An 18,086-nucleotide genomic window follows, 5' to 3' on the forward strand; every position below is an offset into this window, starting at 1 on the left:
CGAACAAGAGACTCTGAGCATTTGTAAACATAGGCTGCATGAGTGCAAAGAGATGTATACTGCTAGGGTGGAAACATGTAACAACGCCCAACACCAAAGCATGGATGGCTGAATTAACCTGGACCCAGAACTGCGAAGAGATGTACTTGAACTCACTACCCCCCACACCCGCCCCAGCAATGTTTGGTGAGAGTTCCAAACCTACTTGGCCAAACTTCCCTCCGATGAGTAATCAACTAATTGTCACAAGGTAAAACCACCAGTTGTGTGAGTCTAGCAAACACTGTACAGTATAAACCACAGATGCCTCATGGCTGGACCCTGCTGTAAAGCATTATGTATTTGTCTTTGTACCTGACATGGAACATAATGTAACCCACTGTACTCTGCGTGTTTGCCAAACAAATAAAAGTTTTTTTTAAAAAAGGAATGGCATGGAGCTGTTGTCTTTTACCAAGGTTTTTCCTTACAGCAGACAAAACCCTGAAAAGTTGTATAATCAGACTAACCAAATAATACGTGTAGGCCCATTAACATTAGGGGATATTGACCAACTTTTTTAGTGCAGGTTACCTCCCGACATATGGAGACAGTGTGGGAAACAGACTAGTGAAGAACCGTCAATCAGAGGGAGGTTTCGGAGAAGAAGGAAGTAGTGAATTTTAGAGGGGAAGCAGGGTAATGGCATGATATGATATGATATGATGTGGCATTTATAACCCGCCTATACACAAATGTTTCAAAGTGCAACGAGGCAAAGGAGGGAGAACAGAGGGAAGACAGACAACGATCTTACTAGGCCAGGTGACATTGAGATTGCACAAGTGCAGGGGAGGGGGGAAAGGGAAAGTGCAGGTAGGGGGAGGGGCAGTGCAATACATAGGGTCAACAGTAAAAAATAAATAAAATAAATAAAAACAGTAGGTAAAAGTGCGGCCAGCTGGTGGCAAGTGCAGATATCAAGTGTCAAGAGCTGGTGGGGACTGTAGGGATACAGATACAGCCCCCTAGTGCAGGGGTTGCCCGTGAGGCAGTGCAAGTGTGCAGCTGGTGGGGATGGGACCTGGGCCTGAGATCAGAGGATAGCCAGGTGACCAGTGCAGTTTCTGTCAGGAGTTCAGCAGGGGAGAGGAAGAGAGAAAGCAGAAGAGGAAGGTCTTGAGGTGCTTCCGGAACCAGAGGTGGTTCTCCTCAAGTTTCAGAGAGGCAGGGAGGCAGGGAGGCTGTTCCAGAGGGAGGCCCCAGCCGAAGAAAGAGATCTACCACCAACGTTTTGCCTGGTGAAGGGACTGACCCTGAGGGAGTTGGAGGCAGATGAGCGAAGAGCTTGAGAAGGAAGATATTTAGGAAGAGGACATATTGGCCCTACCCAGGGCTGTTATGAAATGAATTGAGTAAATAGTGCCCCGGAAACAAATGAACTGGGATAAATTAATGACCTGTGGACAAGACAAAGGCGAGTCGGTAGAAAAGTACTTTGTAAGGAAGTAAGAGGTTTTCTCCTCTTACAGTGGTATGGATCTGGGTACCATAGAATGGCAAAAGACCTTTTGTTCACACTTTGTGGAAGGACTGCTCCCACACTTGAAAAATGACATACAAACATATGAATCAACGGTGGCCCATGCAGACTGCGGCTCATATTTTGACTACGGCCAGATATTATGCGAATAGGCATACTAAAGAAAAAGGTGAAAAGGAAAGAAAATTAAAAGATTTAAAGAGAAAAGTATTAATGCAGCAAGCTTTTTCAAAACTAGGCACAGGAAGAGGTATGTCATGAGGAAGAGGAAAGTTGAGAGGAATGTTTAGAGCGAGAGGGGTAAATGCTCCTCCAGCATACAGAGGAGGAATAGTGGATGACGCGTCCCAGAGGAAGAGGAAGGTCTATCGAATGAGGAATAACAAGAGGTAGTGAGAGTCAGTTTGATGGCGTTTTGCTTTCCAAAAAGTGCGTGTCTTATTGAGACACACTCAGTTAGGAGCGTGAAAGACAGCATAAATTTCCTTCAGCGCCATACGAGCTGAAGGAAAGTTATGCTGTCTTTTGCGCTTCCATGAGAAAGGGAAGAGTTTACCTCTTGAGGTTGCCATTGTTTATTCGGCCGAGGATCCATGGGGATTGGAAACAGGTAGAAAGCCAGTACGTTCTGGAAAATGCCATTTACACATTTGTGTGATGTTTAAAATGACGAGCACTGAAAACAGCCAGACAGAAAAGCTTCTGGGAAGTGGGATGCACGGCTTTCCATTACCGTTGCAGGGAGAATCTGTCCTGTTTTCAGTGCTCTTCAGTGATACTGGTTAAGATGAGAAGGTGTTCTGCAGTGACCTCAACTGTGAAGTATTTTAAACCATTTACTAATCATTCATTTATTTTCTTTATTGCATTTATTTTGTTATGCATGCTTATTGGGAATAAACAGCGATAAAGAGCCATTTTATAATCTAACTGAGTGTTTGTCTGTATGAATAATTGTCTTTCAGCGTCCAAGGTTGTTTTTCAGTTAGTTTACTGGGGAGAAATAATAAAAGGTGCACTTTTTGGAAAGGAAAACTTATGGCGTCATGAACATTGGGCTGCCTTGTGCTCTAAAATTCCAGGCATCTAGAAATCTGTGCTTGTACATTGAAAGGCAAGATTTATGTTGCAATTTTTCTTTCCTTTTTCTATGAAAGGAGGGCGGGGCTTTGCTAATTGGCGTTTTGTGTGTGTGCACTTTGAGTGACTGTTTTCAAGCTGCGGTGGATAAGTTATTGTACATAGGTTGTTGTACATTATTGTAATTATGAATAACTTGCTTAAAAAGAGGATAAGGGGATCTCCGCTGGCAAGGACTGCCTTAGTGTTGTAATTCTGGGCTGGACTAAGGGCCCATATGACAAGTTGGCAAAGGAATGGCCATGTAGTTCTGGGCTTTGCGAGCCATGGGTGGAAGACTTGGGTATGGCAAGGCCCACAGAGGTAGTGTTGTGTTTACATCAGGTTTCAGTGGAGAAGGAAGAGGAATTTGTTGCTCTGGGGAGGCGAGGGTGGATCCTGTTGTATACTTATGGAAAAATGCATCAGAGAAATGTGGAACTGGATGCAGAGGTATTGCGCTTGGAAAAGGAGTTAGCTACTGAGACACACATTTCTCTGATGCAACAATTGCAATTGAAAATCTAGCATGACAAAGCACAGAAAAATCAGGAGGTTGCTGAAAGGGCTGCTGTGCGAGTTGCTCGATATAAATATAAGGGCTGTGGCAGTGTCAACAAAAGGAATGTTGCAGCTGTGATTGCCACCGCAGTGGCAGATTGGAATCCTGCTAAATGGGATGGTGATATCTGGAATTCAACTGATTCAAAGTGCAGCCCACAGGGGGAAGCAGTATCTGAATTAAAACAGGATGAAACGGCTGTAACTGCTAAGCCAGTAACTAGGCACAGGGCTGGCCCCCATCCACATAATCCAGGAGGAGGTGTTGTAGATTTGACCACACTGGACGAGTAACCACTACAGTAAATTGGTGAGATTATTACTCGACTGAGGCAGAAGTATGATGGAGGTGCTGAGGCCCTGCTAGTAGATTCCACAGATTTTCAATGCTTTCAGCCTCTGTCCAGTGACACTAATATACAAGAAGATTTGCTGGCTGGGTCTCCTCCAGATGTGAATGGCCAAGCTTCACAGATATCGATGTTGCACCTAGCGGCCCAGGGGTGTAACTGCAAATATCCCATCACCTTGGATTGGCCCACTGAGGATAAGAAGTGTTATACATTGATGGATCCAGTTAAAAAAATCAGAGAACATGCTATGAAAGAAGCAGTTCATGTGGATGAACCAGTACATATGAGGGTGTGCCATTGTCCGTGTCATCCAGAAATATGGTCATAAGAACGGCCCCACTCGCATATAAGAGGGTCATTATGACTTAGTGGGCATGACTGGGAAGCCAACTGGTGAAGTAGTAGAAGCTATTCGTCAATTGTCACATCTGGGTGAAAGGGACAAAGGTGAGGACAGACAGAGAGAGAGAGGGGTGCAGTGAGAGAAGAACAAAAGGCATAAGAAAAGATAGTAGAGACTCCTGAGTGTCAAGAAAGGACATGTTTTGGCATTGTTGAAAGATGGTGTGCCACGGGAGGCGATTGATGGTATTGAAACCAGGGAAATGTATGAATTGTTCAGAAAAGGAAGGGGCTTTCTTGGAAAGAGCACTATAAACAGGTTAAGTAACAGGTGGTAACCAAGCAAAAAAGGACACTTCACCTTCAGCGCCTCCTGAGGAGGGACCGGGAGAAGGGTCTATGGGGATCCCTTGCCAGTACAAGCCAACATATACTGATTTCAGAAAAGTGGTGGGTGCAATGTTAGAGTCTGAGTCTGGATACACTAATTTCAAATATGGCTAGGATTATGGCCAAACCGTGGCAACATCTGTGCATATAAAAGTTGACAGATGACCTCATGTTGATGTTAAGATATTTTGGAAACCTGGAAACACCCAAGAGGTCCAGGTTTTGATAGACACCGGGGTGGAGGCCTCATTGATTCATGGAAATCCTTCAAGATTTAAAGGTTGATACTTTGCCATTACTGGGCTGTGGGGAAAGGAAACACCAGCAGTACAGACAGGAGTGGAAATGAAAATTGGCAATTTGAAAAAACTGAAATATCAACTTTTGATTGTCCCAATATCTAAGTCCGAGTTAGATTTGGTTAATGCCTTTTTCTCTGTGCCAATTGCCGAAGAGTGCCAGGAGCAGTTTTCATTTTCTAGGAGTGGGCGTCAGTACACCTTCACGAGATTGACTCTGGGGTACTTGCATAGCCCAACCCTCTGTCACTGGCTGGGGGCAGAACACTTAGATAAGATACCATGCAAACTTGACATACAAATCTCACATTACATTGATGATATTCTGATCCATGGCAAGGATGATCGAAGTGTGAAAAATCAGTTGAAAGCAATCATTGATGGGTTGTAGAAGGAAGGCTGGGAGATTAACCTTAAGAAAATTCAAGGACCAGCTGAGAATGTGATATTTTGGGGAATTCCGTGGCATAAGGGGCATTTTGAGATGGTGCTGAAAGCCTGACAAAAGATATTTGAGTTTACCACACCTTTGAACAAGAAACAAGCTCAGCAGTTCATAGGGCTGTTTGGGTTTTGGAGACAGAATATACCACATTTAGGGCAAATTTGGAAGATCAATTAGATCGGTCCTATGGCAATTAGTAAAGGTTACCAGTATGCATGCACAATTGTGGACACATATTCTGGATATGTGATGGTGCTACCATGCAAGAGAGCCACACAACTGAACACTATTAAATTGTTTTATCAGATTACCTTGTATTACGGCATGCCCTTGCAAATTCAGAGTGACAATGGTTCAAATGTTAAAGGCAAGTTGATTCATGAATATTGTCAGGAGAAAAACATTGAGTGGCTCGATCGTGTACCATATCACCCCGAAGCATTGGGTTAGATTGAAAGAATTAATGGTTTTCTGAAAGAACAGTTGTGCAAATCAGGCAATGGTAGACTGACAGGCTGGCGTGATCGTGTGTTTGATGTTGTACACATTCTCAACAACAGAATATTGACTGAAAATGAAACACCCTTAATGTGAATGGTAACACCTGCATTACAGATGCAACCTCATTCAGCTGTAGAGACTCTGTTATACTGGGAGATAATGCCAGGTGCTTTAACTCCATACTGTGCAACACCAGAAACTGCAGGGGTAGACTTGCATTCTCACCAAGAGATCAGATTAGAACCCAGAGGTATAATAGTAATTGAAAATGGGATTGGAGTACAGATTCCACCAGAACACATGGGATTGATTGCCCCTAAATCTGGCTTAGCATTGAATGGCATCTAGTTCCTGGAGGGGTGATAGATGCTGATTATCAAGGAGATATTAAAGTCATTTTAATGAACAGTGGAGACCAAATACAACCTATCCATGTATGAGACAAGATAGCCCAGCTGATTGTCATACCTGCAAAATTGTCCATAATCAGAAAGGGGGAGCCCCCTACAGTGTTAACTACTAGTGAGGACGATGGTTTTGGCTCATCAGATCGCATGTTACTGGGTGCAGAGGTTTGGGTAGAGAAACCAAGTGGCCCACCCATACGTGCCGATGTCATAGCGTAAGACAGAGATCAAGTAGTTTTAGTGATGGAGCCAGGCCAAAAGAAATGGAATTATGTACCTGCAAACAAATTTACTTAAGAGAGTGATTATCAACACTGATATGTCTTTTCTGGGTTTGCTTTGAAGAGTCTGTGCCTCGCTGGTGTACTTGTAATACTGAATGGACTCCATTTGGAAGGGATGACACACTGCAACAAACACAAGATGTCATATTTGCGTCGACAAACCAATGTGAGTATGATGACATTCAGTAATGATCATCGGAGGTCACCTGATGCCAATGCCGACACACCAGCCACAAAGAACAGAATTCACAAAGTGTTGAGGACACACCTAATACAAGCTCAAGAAGCATTAAAACCAGCTGCAGGAGATATGCTTTTAGCAAGGCAAAGATATCCACTGATAAATGCCCAAACGAAGAAATTGTGGGCATACCTTGCACAAAAGGTTTTAAATATTTCGTACTTCTGTTTAACTGATGTTCACAACGCGATCAATCTGCTGATTACATGTCTAGTAGTGGTGCCAACACCTGCTTCAACTTTGAGACACATTTATGGAATCATACATAATGGGCCTCATTACGGGTTTGGAGGTAGCCATGCCGTTTTTACCGGCATGGCTACCCCCAAACCCAGGTCCCGCAAAATGGGAATAACCGGGCCATTTTGACCTTTGCGGGCCCGGTAATTCCCATTCGTGGGACCTGGACCCGGTATGTCCCCATTCCCCATTGAGCCCTAATAGGGCTAATAGGGCTCAATGGGAATGGGGAGGATGGTAACAACGGTCCCGTTCATAACAAGACCGTTGCTACCATCCTGTTCTGCTAGCGGGTGCCACTCTGCGCGTCTGGTCTGACCAGGCATGCAGAGCGGCCCCGCGAACAGATCTCTTAATGTGGCGGTAGAGTGATAACGGCACTGGCAGCAGTACCGGCGCCGTTATCACTCTACCGCCAGGGTCGTAATGAGGCCCAATAACTCTTTAGTGGAGGATGTTAATGTGCAACAATCATTTTCTGTCTATGAATATTGCAGATTCTGCCAAGAAACAAACCAAAAATTGAGAAACCTAACTCAGATAGTGACTTACAACATCGCCCAAGGGGATATCTGTTACATGATGACCTGTAACCCTAAAGAGGTTAGCAAATGTCAACAATTGAACATTACAAAAAAGGACAACCGAACTGTGTTTGAGAAGCAATTGTGTTCATGTACTTCAAGCACATGTACCAACGTTAATAATACAATGTTATGTGATCATACAGTTGTAGCTGCTAGTCATTTAAATCCTGTGAAACGTCTTGTAGGATGGCTTCTTTCGTGTGGTAACACTACTTACACATACATTCTAGCTAACATTTCTGGAGGACCACGTTTGTTAACACGACTTGCTTTAGTGATGTTTCCTGAGCAGCCAACTTTACATAGAATCAAAATATCATTTTTTGACTCTATAGGGCTAGCCCCAAACTGTGATTCAAATGTACCCCTGTTCTCAGAAACTGAAGTTTTAGCTCTTGAATATTTATTGGTGGGAGATTGAGGATTAGCTGCTGGAGACTATACATTGTTGATTAAGTTAGCATGCTTAGTAGTGAAAGGGTTAAATCATACCTCTAAAGCCTTAGAAGAATTGCTTCTAGATAGCAAAGCTATGAGAAAAGCAGCCTTGCAGAACAGAGCTGCTATTGATAATTTGTTTTTAAAACATAATTTAGGTTGTAATGAATTTGAAGGAATGTGTTGTTTTAACATGAGTGTGGTTCCCGGTCTGTGCAAAACCACATCCAAAATTTGAAGGATTTGACAAAGCAAGTAACATCATACCACAACGGGAATTGGTGGGATTGGCTGTTTTCTTGGATTCCAGATGTTGGAGGAATTTTGTGTTCTGCCCTTGCTTGTAATTTAATGGTTGTTATGATTTAAATGTGTTGTTGTTGTTTTCAATGTATTCCTAGTTTAGTTATTATGTTTCATTGGTTTCAGAAGTCAACTTTAGTGCCACTGAGTTATGGAAGTCAGAGTGGAATGTAATGCTTTTGAATTGTAATGTTTTTGAATAAAACATCAAGTCTGTGTGAAATGCATACTGGGTGCACCCAGAGAAGCGATGGACATTTTCTTCCTCTGTGAGATCTCCATTTAATGTGAAGTTGGAACACTGTTTCACCGGCAAACATGTTCTTCAGCGAGGCTCACTGCTTAAATTATTCTGCATTGCTTCAAGGATTGTTTTGATGAAAGGTGCCGACTGATGCCTGATAACGTTGCAGGAGCCGAAAGAAAGTTATGCTGTTTTTCGCGCTTCCATGAGAAAGGGGAGAGTTTACCTCTTGAGATTTCCATGGGCCATTCGCCCGAAATTCCATGGGAATGGATAACAGGTGGAAAGCCAGAAAGTTCTGGAAAATGCCATTATGCATTTGTGTTATTTTTAAAATGACAACTACCGAACACAGTCAGACAGATAAGCTTTGGGGAAGCGTGTACGCACAGCTTTCCATTCCTGTTGCAGGGAGAATCTCTTGTGCCTGGCCTATTTTCAGAGCTTATCAGTGCTGCTGGCTAAGATGAGGAGGTGTTCTGCAGTGACCTCAATGGTGAAGCATTTTTAAACCATTTACTAATCATTCATTTATTTTCTTTATTGCATTTATTTTGTTATGTATGCTGATTGAGAATAAATTATATATCACGAAGAGAGTAGCCGCCAGACAGAGTTAGAACATACTACCAATTCTGTATGTTGTTATTTAGAACAAGAAGATCGTGGTGTTTTATAAATCACTGGTGGCCCATCCTTGTGGTCTAATCTTAGAATCCCTTAAGTCTTAAGACTTTGTGCAACTTAATTTGTACATATATACATAGTCTTGTTGAACAAGGAGCTTTTTTAGTATGCATAGGTTTATTACATAAAAGTTCTCGTACTGGGTATCTGACAATCAAAATAGAACATCCCAGTACACCTGTAAATAGGCAGACAAAATTACAGTATGTGTCTCAAATATGTTCTGCATCAATACATTTCAAAGACATTAACTACAACAACATGTCACTCACATTTAGTACAATATCATGAAAAAATATGAAGGAATGAAAAAGGAAAAGAAAGAAAATGAGTACATGTCCAACAATTTATAAAAATGGAACACAAAGGTAGACTGCAAAATAATACAAGCAAGTCTAGTGGGCACTGGTTCCTAGTGCAAATGCATATAGTGGAGGGGGGGAGGAAGGGAACACTTGTCCTTATAGATAACAAGCCCCCTGAACTATAGGTTTATCTGAGATCTATTGGTGATCAATCCTCGGTCTTGAGAAGAAATGGCCATAAACAGTAATTTTATAATCTAACTGAGTGTGTGTCTGTGTGAATAATTGTCTTTCAGCGTCCAAGGTTGTTTTTCAGTTAGTGTACTGGAGAGAAATAATAAGACGTGCACTTTTTGGAAAGCAAAACAGATGGTAATAATGCCAAAAAACAGGGCCAAGGACAGTCTAATTATTTTGATCCAAGGCAGGGACAGCAGTATTCTGCCAGAGTCTATTATGAAGACCAGTCAAATCCAGATTATTATGCAACATTGGGTTGCCCAGGAGAAGGGAAAGGCAGAATACAAATACCTGTTCTGTTAACCCCACAGGTCCATATGTGGAACTTTGCATTGCTGAAAAGAAGCAGAAGTTACTTTTAGATACAGGAGCAAACAATACTTATATTTCTCACAAACTAGTGCCTTCAATACACCTCTCTGGGAAAATTAATTAACACCTCAGTGGGATCTTCTAATGATTCAGTCCTTATTCCAGTATCAGAGCCCATTCACTTTCAGATAGAGCATGATAGAGCCCATTTCCTGCATGGCTTAGTTTATTTTAACAGATGAATGTGCTTGCAATATTTTGGGCATGGACCTGTTGAAACGCTTGCTTGAAAACATTTACTGTTTGCTGGATGGCGTCTTCCTCAGTTGCTCTACTGAATCCTTTACTAAATGTTATGTTTCCACCTCTAACACTTTACCACCCAAACTTGGGAAAGTGAATAAAAGGGGCATCCAATAAAGATGATGTAGAAAGCATGGCAGTAGATCCAATTCAAATTCACGTTAAGACCAATGCCATACTCCCAAGGATACCCCAATACAAAGTACCCAGGAAGGATTATTAGGGATAAGGGGAGTGATTAAAGATTTACTGGCTAGAGGGATAGTTAAAGAAATAGCAGGGAGTCCATGCAACAGCCCAATTTTGCCAGTTCAGAAAAAGGGATGGCAAGGAAAGCTCACGTATTGAATGGAGAATGGTTGTAGATTTGCTTGCTATGTGAAGGCATCATAAAGCAAGACACAGACAACAGATTCTGAATTCAAAACAAACACTTTTATCAACTTAAATGTCAGGATAGATGAAGGCCTAACTTGCCCTATGCTAAGGTGGGATTTTCCTACCTAAATAAAACTAAGGAAAGTCAGAGTCAAAGAGTTCAACTGAAAAATCTGCCTGTGTCCAAAACCTATATTTGCCCTCCAAACGAATCTCTACAATGTGTAGGGATGTCAGCAACCAAAAGAAATAGTGTCCAACATAACGTTCTGGGCCTCTTCCAGGTCAGAGTTTTCTTACAACTCCCTTCCTAAAGTATAAAACAGTTTCAGCAAAATGACTCAAATGTACCTCTCTTGAGTTCAGGATGATACAGTTTTGATCAATACTCGGGGCTCCCTTCCTCAAGTTCCAAGTAACACAATTCCAAGCACTCCAGTCTCAAGTCAATAAATGTCTCAAGTCTCAGGGGTTCCTTCCCAAGACTTAATTTCAGCAGCACAATAATATCCTTTGTCTTTTTAAAGTTCTTTGTCACTTTTGTGCCTTCTTTTTATGGTGGGTTTTCCATCCGCAAATTGTGACTGTGTTGGAATAATCTTCAAAGTCTTAGTTAATTCTGCTTTCAATGCAATTTTCTTTTATATGCAGTTCTCATGCAATTTGTTATCCAATATGCCTTACTTTGTTATAATGTTAAAGTTCTGTTTACTTTAGAATGCAGCACTTACAGGTTTCATCTTTGTTAACATAAATCATCTAATTGATTTACTTGGATTTATGTCCTATTTTACTTCTGGACTTAATGTTTAACAGTTTTGCTCCCTTGTAAGGTTTTGACTCAGTTCGATTTTCAAGAAAAATAGTTTGTACTCAATCCGGTATTCAATAGGCACAAGTTGTACTTCGAGCACACTTTTCATTGAACCCGCTGTTTAATGTTTCCTTAATTCACTTCAAACAAAATGTCTGTTACTTGGAGACTTTCGAGAACATGTTTCCTCCAACACACGACCAGTCCGATACAAAGTATTCCTAGTATTTTAATGTTGGACTATCGATTGAATAAGAGACCTTCGAAAACATGTTTCCTCAAACATGCAACCACTCCGATACAAAGTATTCCTCAAACAGCAAATTTTAAATGCTCGTGCGCCGGGTTTCTCAATTGCTAGAAACTCACCTGTCGTATTCAGAGCTTTCTCAGCAACCTGGAGCATATCTGCTATTCACGCCAGTGGTCCCGCTTCTGCCCCTCAGGCAATCCTGTGTCAATGAACCAACACAGGGGAACAAGCATCTTGAACACATACAGCCTCTCTACATAGCTCCCTTCATAGCTGTCCAGACAAGTGGTTGACTGTAAATTGGTCGAAAGACAAATGGTCGACGTAATTTGGTCGAAAACCAAATGGTCGAATTTTTTCTTTTTATTTATATATGTATTTTTTAGGTTTTCGTTTAGGGAAAAAAGGGTTTTTTAGAAAAAAAAGGGGGTTGGAAGGACCCCCCCAAAAAAAAAAAGGGGTGAAAATAAAAAAATTAAATATTCGACCACTTGGCTTTCGACCAAATTGGTTCGACCATTTGTCCAGTCGACCAAATTTTTTCGACCAAATGTCTGGTAACCCCCTTCATAATGTTCAGTCTGCTCTGCAGAGCCCCAGCTCACACGCCACACTTCCAAAGGCCGCGTCTCTCTGCAGACCTCATCGTTTTAGCATGTCTCTCAAGTATGGTCCCCTGCTGATCACACGGCCTTCCGGCTGCTGCTCCAGTTGCTCCTCATGCACAGGTCTCCCCATTGTTCCACCTGTTGCTGGGCTGGCCTCCTTTTACACACCTGCAGTCCCTTGACAGGCTGCAGGTGTGGATGTCCAATGATCCCCACCTGACTACAAACAACTGGACATGCCTGACCTTCACAGCTCTTGGCAGGCATCTTCCTTGTCCCAGTACCAGAGTGGTGAAAGATTGTGGTCCTCACTGTTCTTAGTTGCCTCTTTTTCGTCCCAGTACTGTCAACTGTCAAATTGGGTGAAATGAGGGGAACAGGCTTATAACAGCACATGAAGATGGGAGAAAGGGTTGGGTTGGTCACTAATAGGGAAAGGGAGCTACCATGTCTCGCCTGAGGGCACCACACTTCCAGTCACAAGAACCCTCCACCCAGGTGATCCTCCCTTACTTCTCCACCCCCAAGGTCCGGATACAAAAGCAATGGCCTTTCCCTGGCCATCTGCGAAGAGGATTCAAGGGATCTAGGAGTGAGAATACCCTCAGAGTTCTCACAGCCATCAATGAAATTGTGGTGCCCCAGTTCTCAGTTGGTCCAGATATGACATCACTTTTTACTATGGTTCTTCCCTCAGCACAATACTTCACGGTTGTGGAATTAAATAATTAATTTTTTAGCATTCCAATAGAAGGCAGCCAGTGCCTGTTCACCTTTACCACAGACGGTCACTCTTATGCATTTTGTAGATCACCCAAGGATACACAGAGAGCAGAAAGCTTTTACTGTAACGCTCACCTGATTCCCGCAGAGGCACCGGTCTTGACTGGGTGAATGCCGTATCTTCAAAGGTGATGTGTAACCCCCTTCTCTTTGGGCTGGACCTCTGTGCACTGTATGTCTGACTCGAAGAGTAAGATGTCTGCAGATAGAAAATATGGGATTAATGAACTGGGGTTATTGGGTGCCTCTCTCCTCTTCCCTTTCTCTTCTCCTGTAGAACCCCAAAGGTTAACGCCCTCACCTTAGGTAAGTGAACGCGAACTCTCCATCTGCCTCGGGGCAGGGTGCCGTAACCAGTTCCTTCACTGGATAAGGGTGCAGGCCTCTTGACCTCAGAGGACTGCTGTCCGTCGTTAACTGCACGAACGGTAAGTTCTGTGCGCTTCAAATGTCTTAAAAGTCTTTTGTAATGATATCTCTTGTTTTGCAGAGTTCCGGCGATGGCGGATGGCGGGCTGATGAGAGTTGAGGATCGAACCCGCGTGAGGAATAGAAGCGCCTGGAAGCACGTAGGTAAGCGCTTGTAGCCTGCTTCACGATGCGCACTAACTGTCCCTTTTATCTTGCAGGTACAAGTTCGGAGCTTTAGAGAAGCTGAAGGGTGCTGGAATACCCACTGGATTCGGCGTGGGAAGGAGTAATGGCACGTGAGTAATAAAGTTGCCCAATGTCTTTAAACGCACCTTCTTTTGTCTTTCAGATGCGGGATGCAGCGCCGAAGGCCTCCGGAGCGTGCGAAGAGCTGGTAAGCTTTTGTCTTTCAGATGCCGGAATGCAGTGCGAAGACCTCCGGAACATGCGAAGAGTAGGTAAGCCTTTGTCTTTCAGATGCCGGAATGCAGCGCGAGGCGTTGGTGACAGCCGATGGACCAGGTAAGAGATGCGCTGCCACTGAAGACCGTAGTGCTAACCTGTTCTTTCTTTGTCTTTACAGGTGCTGCTGAAGACTGGATTCCAGGATAGTAAGCCTTTGTTTCCTTAGGCCCAGGATCAGAAGCAGAAGACACGATGAGCGTTAGAACTGCCCCCATGGCAAGGCTCGAAGCATCAGTTTCAACGATGTAGGGGAGTTCTGGGCGAGGATGTTTTAAGGTCGGTGCAGAGATAAATCTAGTCTTCAAATTCTGGAAAGCTTGTTCCGCCTCGGTAGACCATCAGAAGCAGAAGACACGATGAGCGTTCTGCTGCAGAGAATGCAGAATAACACAAAGCAAGATTCATCCATCGGGTGTGGTTTAAATAGCCTCCTGTAGTGCTTAGGTGTCTCCTTCCACAGCCACGCCTAGGTAAGAAAAGAGTTCCTGCTTTCCAGAAGAGTTCCAGTGTTCTGAACCTAGGGAGTGGCTCCTGCCCCACCCAACAGGAAAAGTAGTCACAAACAGAAGAGGATCCGGGGTTCAACTGGCAGGTAAGTAAGCAGCATGGTCTGCTGCAGGTAAGTCCACCCAAGCATTATGAGCCCGGCGCTTCCAGCGCTGGGACTGGGCATCTTTATGAGCCTGGTGCCACTGGCGCCAGGACAGGGTCCAAAAGGTCCCAATTGGGACTGGCTGGCACTCGGAACCGGGGTTATGGGTCTGCTTCCAAGGGAGTCGGGCAAGTCCTGATCTTTTGGAAGCAGAGATCATGACAGCACCCCCCCTCAAGGCCCCTCCCAAACCGGGCTTCTCCGGGGGTTTGGGCTTGTTAGGAAATGTTCGATGAAATCTTTTGATTAGACGAGGCGCGTGGACATATTCTGCAGGTTCCCAGGATCTTTCTTGGGGACCGTAGCCTTTCCAGTCAATCAGGTAAAATAGTTTAGATTTGGAGATCTTGGAATCCAGGATGCTTTTGACTTCAAACTCGAGTTCTCCATCAACTAGAATAGGTTTTGGAGATGTAGTTAGTCGGGTATGAGGTTGCACGGGTTTTAATAGAGAGACGTGGAAGACCGGATGTATCTTCATGTGAGGGGGCAAGTCCAACTTGACCGCTACTGGATTTACTATGGTAGTGATGGAATAGGGACCAAGGTATCTTGGGTTGAATGTGCGTGGTCCTTTTAGAGGTAGATATTTGGTGGATAACCAGACTTGATCTCCTACTTGATATTGGGGGGCTTCCTTCCGATGTTGGTCTGCTCCTTTCTTGTATTGTTCTTTAGCCCTTTGAAGGTGAGAAACGGCTTCCTTAAAGGCTTGGGTGATTGTAGAATGCAGGTGGTCTACTCCTGGTGTTCCAAGATCTTGGAGTGGATCCAACTCCGAGGTTCGAGGGCGACTACCGTATAAAAGAAAAAGCGGGGTCTTCCCAGTTCCCGAGTGGACAGAGTTATTGTAGGCATATTCGGCTATCCAAAGGATATCTTTCCAAGTTTTTTCAGTTTGTTGTAGCATGCAGCGCAAATACTGTTCCAGAGTTTGATTGGTCCTCTCGGTTTGTCCGTCGGTTTGAGGGTGGTGGCTGGTCGAAAGTCTCACATCAATTTGAGCCGACCGACAGCAACTTCGCCAAAAATGAGAAATAAATTGACTACCTCGATCCGAAATTAGAACTGAAGGAAAACCGTGCAGTCGGACGATGTTTTCTAGAAATTCTCGGGCCAGAGTTGCTGCTGTTGGTAAGCCTTTGAGTGGAATGACATGCGCCATCTTGGAGAATAGGTCCACGATTACTAGGATCGTATTGTATCCGGAGCATGGAGGTAGATCGGTGATGAAGTCCATAGAAAGCGTATGCCAAGGGCGAGGCGGGATGTCAATAGGGCGTAAGAGGCCGGCTGGTTTTTCCTTTTGACTCTTGTTTTGGGCGCATACTCCACAGGACATTATAAAGTCTCTGATATCTTTTTTCCAAGACGGTCACCAGAAGTAGCGCTTGATCTTTTCCGAGGTCTTGGTCATACCGGGATGTCCTTCCATTAAAGAATCGTGATAACAAGAGATTACCTTTTTCTGTAAATCTGTGCTGGGCAGGTATAACCGTTCTTGGAAATATAATAGGTTGTCCTTCACCGTAAAGTCCTTTCCCTGCAGATGCCAATTCTGTATGTCTGCTGGAGTTACCAGTAGCCTGGCTTTATCCTTAACTTCCTCTATGGATTGTGTGGCGATTACACCTAGAATTCTTTGTTCGGGAATGATAGGTACAGGTTTAGGATTGATCAAATGTTCTTCCACTCCCATCCGAGAAAGGGCATCAGCTTTACCGTTTTTTGTACCAGGTCGATAGGTAATTATGAAGTCAAACTCGGCAAAGAATAGTGCCCAACGGAGTTGCCTAGAGGATTGAGCTTTTGCGTTTTTCAAATATTGCAGGTTTCGGTGATCTGTAATCACAGTAACGGTGTGTCGGGCCCCCAGAAGATAATGCCGCCAAGCCTTAAAGGCGGACTTGATAGCTAGAAGTTCCTTATCAGTAATAGTGTAATTGATTTCAGGAGGCGAGAATTTGCGGGACCAAAATGCCACGGGATGCAACTGATTGGTTACTGGGTCCTTTTGTGATAGAACTGCCCCCATGGCAAGGCTCGAAGCATCAGTTTCAACGATGTAGGGGAGTTCTGGGCGAGGATGTTTTAAGGTCGGTGCAGAGATAAATCTAGTCTTCAAATTCTGGAAAGCTTGTTCCGCCTCGGTAGACCATTCAAAACGTTTGTTTTTCTTTAACAAGGCGGTGATGGGCTGGACTATTCGAGAGAATTTGGGGATAAACCTGCGGTAAAAGTTAGCGAAGCCTAACATGCTTTGAACACCTTTTACGGAGGATGGCGATGGCCATTTGAGAATTGCATCGACCTTCTTTGAATCCATACGCACTCCGCTAGGTGATAATATGAATCCCAAGAATTCAACTTCAGTCACGTTGAAAACACATTTTTCCAACTTAGCGAAAAGTTTGTGTTGACGCAATCTCTCGAGGACCATTTTCACGTGTTTCCGATGTTCAATTTCCGATGAAGAATAAACGAGGATGTCGTCAATGTAAACAACAACACACACATCTATGAGCTCTCTGAGGACATCGTTCATAAAATATTGAAAGGCGGCCGGGGCATTGCAAAGTCCGAAGGGCATGACCTGATATTCAAATAGCCCATACTTGGTGCGGAAGGCCGTCTTCCATTCATCGCTCTCTTTTACTCGTACCAAGTGGTAGGCTCCTCTAAGATCCAGCTTTGTATATATGCATGCTTTTCTGACTTGGTCCAGGAGTTCAGGGATCAAAGGTAACGGATATCTATTCTTAACGGTGATCTGGTTCAGGGCGCGATAATCTATACAAGTTCTAAGGTCCCCTTCTTTTTTTGGAACGAAGAACAAAGCTGAGGAAGCAGGGGACCTGGAAGGACGAATAAACCCATTCGCTAGGTATTGATCCAGGTATTGTCGGAGGTGAAGATTCTCAGGCTCGGTGAGGGCATAAATTCTACTACAAGGAGGAGTAGATCCAGGTATCAGGTCTATCTGGCAGTCATAAGACCTATGAGGAGGTAGAGAGTTAGACTGATCCTTCCGGAAAACATCTTGGAATTCTAGGTATTCAGGAGGTAACTGGGGAGCCTCCGCGGAAATTGCTGCCAGTGCAACACCAGGTCGAGGGTGACAAGTAGAGACACATTCTGGAAACTGAACCGTTCTTGCTCGCCAATCGATCTGAGGATTGTGCTTCTCTAACCAAGGAATTCCTAGAATAATCTGTAACTGAGGGGCCTTGATCACATCGAACACGATCTTCTCATGGTGTCCATCTTGACTTACTAGCGTCACTTCTTGGGTGGTATGCGTTACTGGTCCGGAGGCTATCTCCGTACCATCCACCGTAGTAATGACGTCCTTTACAGCCTTTGGACAAAGAGTCAGATTCATCCTCAAAACCATTTCATGATCCACATAATTGCCAATGGCACCGCTGTCGACGTAAGCTTCAATCGCATGTAATCGATCCGGATGTTCACGGCTAATGAGGACCATAGGTATCACGAAATGCGAGGTCACGGAACTGGTTTTAACGCTCGGCAAGAGGACCTCTATTCTTGTCGGGCGAGGTCGTTTCCCTGCTCAGAGTTTGTGACCCTGGTAACTG

General features: G+C 43.9%; 1 long non-coding RNA gene across 2 annotated transcripts in view; it reads right to left on the reverse strand.

Annotated features, from left to right (window-relative positions):
• Positions 1-18,086, reverse strand: part of LOC138497491 (uncharacterized) — a 285,446-nt gene that overhangs the window by 113,940 nt on the left and 153,420 nt on the right. Inside the window, exon 4 of one of the 2 annotated variants that reach the window (XR_011278597.1) lies at positions 9,021-9,843. The exons of the other annotated variant lie outside the window; for it this stretch is intronic. This is a non-coding gene — a long non-coding RNA (uncharacterized lncRNA). Of the gene's footprint in view, positions 1-9,020; positions 9,844-18,086 lie in introns of those variants that run through there. 2 annotated transcript variants of the gene reach the window in all.

Source organism: Ambystoma mexicanum, chromosome 5q (assembly GCF_040938575.1).
Source record: "Ambystoma mexicanum isolate Mex_15411 chromosome 5q, UKY_AmexF1_1, whole genome shotgun sequence".
Lineage (NCBI taxonomy): Eukaryota > Metazoa > Chordata > Amphibia > Caudata > Ambystomatidae > Ambystoma > Ambystoma mexicanum.